Raw genomic sequence first — 2,843 nt, forward strand, 5'->3', positions numbered from 1 at the left:
TTTTTTGTAGATTTTTATTTTTTTCAAAAAAAGCAAGACACCTCACAAATCGACGAGATCAGTACAGGACACGTCAACTCTAAAACTGATTTACATAAAGTTAAAGCTTCGACAGTGCGCGAATAAGAATCATCACTTTTCCAAATTTTAAATCAATCTTTTTTACGAAATTTTCTTATTTTCAGTTATCCGCAACCACAAGTGTCTGTCCGATGCGCTGCAAGATTTCAACTTGAGTTTTATGTAATTGTCAAAACAGAAGCCAACTTAGACTTGTAAATACCGAATAAGAAAACAGTTTTTTCTGTTCCGTCCTTGCAAATAATTGCGTTTTATTGCAAACGAAAAGAAACGGTTTCAATTTTGACCGACAAGTAATACAACATACGTAGTGGAATAAATATCAAATTAAATACAACAACATAAAAAAAAAAACAGTTCAATTGGGAACTTGCGTAAAAAAATAATTTCAGTACTTTTTGCGTGATGCACGAACAAACATACTTAAGCATTAAAAAAAAAACACTAAATTAATAATGTTCTTGATTTCTATAAGCACTGTGAAGACCAGACGCGGCTCGTCCTAAAGAGCGCTGGTGCAGTGTACTAACACTCCAAATATAATATTGTGTAAACCTGTGTAATTTTAAATCCTATATTTCTTAACCGACTTCAAAAAAAGAGGAGGTTTCTAATTTCGATCTTATATATATTTTTTATGTATCTTCGGGGATAACTTCGTCGTTTATGAACCGATTTTAATAATTCTTTTTTGTCAGAAAAGAGATATCCTAAGAATGGTACCATGATAAGGAAACCAGAATCTGATGTTGGGATCCCAAAAAATCGAGGGAAACCCTCGAAAATCCGCATAACATTTTACTGGGTGTACAGATTTTGATGATTTTTAATTTAATCGAAAGCCGGTGATTATCATGTCCTTTAACGCCAGCCTTTTTTTTTGAGCGCCACGCCTCAAATCTATTCCCGTGCCCTGTACACCAAGGCATAAAATAAACAAAAATACCTACGAAGAAAATAGTGTTGCCAAGAGTCGTTGTCGAGTACCACACGGAACACTGACTTGTTTTTGTTGGTTTTTATGCTACTTATATAATCTAGGAAGGTTTTTTTTCAATATTTTTCTTATGTTATCTTGCACTCGTTATATATACTTACAATAACATAAATAAAAAACAAACATTACAAAAATAATCGTAGTAAAGCACAATACTCTTTTCTATATCGCTATGACGTCACTGTCACGACTGGACGACTGCGGCGCAGCTGACCTACGGTTTTGAAACTTCCTTAAGGTTGATTGACGACCAGTTTTTCGCGCTCTCCGTTTGATCGTGAGTGTAGAACCATCGCTCCAGAGTTTTAACTGACACGCGCCACGAAAATCAACCCCGCGCACTATGGGAAAATCGCGTATGTTTCGTTTCAAAACTCCGTATCTCAGTTGTTTCAAAACTAAATGAGCTGTAATTTTGCACGCATATACTTGTATGTACAAAGTTTAAATAATTTTGATTTTGAAAATTAAGTTGATTAATTAATTTAAGAAATAAAACTTAAAAAAATACATGCATTCATATCATATTCATTTATTCATATTGAAAAAAAAAACCGACTTCAAAAAGAAAACTAAAAAGTGAAAAATAAATTTACTTAGTACAAAGTAATTCGTGTTTTGATTTAGTTAATCAGAAATGATTAAATAAATATTTTATAATTTTGAAGTCGGTGCCAAGTAAAACAATAACTACTCTACTCTAGTATCTACTCGTAAGTTGTATTCAGTTTTCTTTCATAATTTTTTGACATTTCATTCATTATTCACTATTTTTCATTGACTATTAGGTTGAATACTGTTATTATTCTGTTATTGTTTTGACATATCTAATAATATTTTTTGTACTTGTTTGTTGTTTGTATTTGTTATTGTAGCCAGGTTGTTGTAGTATTTACTTTGCACCAACTTCAAAATTATAAAATATTTATTTAATCATTTCTGATTAACTAAATCAAAACACGAATTACTTTGTACTAAGTAAATTTATTTTTCACTTTTTAGTTTTCTTTTTGAAGTCGGTTTTTTTTTTTGTTACAAATTATTTTATTTTACAATTTTTAGTGATGGGCAGATCTAACAAGGATGCTTTTTCTCTTATGTCGGGGGTTCGGAAACATACACAATACACAAGCACAAGCACCCAGATCATGATAAACATCTATATGGCCAATACAAATGTCTGTCGTGCGCGGGGATTGAACCCACTAACGCCAGCGCAACAGCCGGTGCTGTGACCGCTGCGCTAACGCGTCGACATACTATGAGTAAAGTTCGCTATCAGGTGTACGTAATAACAACCGGGACTGACAGCCTAGCGTGTTCTCCGAGGCTAGGTTGGGAGAACCACAAGGATTAACAACTAGACCGAAAATAAATATTTGTAAAAACATAAATATCCACTCCGAGCGGGAATAGAACCCGCGACCGTCGGTGTTTAGGCGCCGCTGACACGGCACATGCACCCTTATATCAAAGCGGTCGTCAAACAGCAAAAGGTAAATGCTGTAAATTGTTGAGAAATTCCCTCGAGTGTTAATAGGCTCCATCATCAAACCTGGTCCTGCGACACAGATGATCACACAGCAGGTAATTGCTATAAATCGTTGAAAAGTTCCCTCGACTATCTTTCGTCTCCATCATCAGACTTTAATGGCACTTGTAACTCATATAGGTGCAAAGTTCTCATCAATAGAAACGAATTAAGTTCAAACAGCAGGTAATTGCTATAAATCGTTAAAGAGTTCCCTCGACTATCTTTCGTCTC

This window comes from Melitaea cinxia, chromosome 8 (genome assembly GCF_905220565.1).
Source record: "Melitaea cinxia chromosome 8, ilMelCinx1.1, whole genome shotgun sequence".
Taxonomy (NCBI): Eukaryota; Metazoa; Arthropoda; class Insecta; order Lepidoptera; family Nymphalidae; genus Melitaea; species Melitaea cinxia.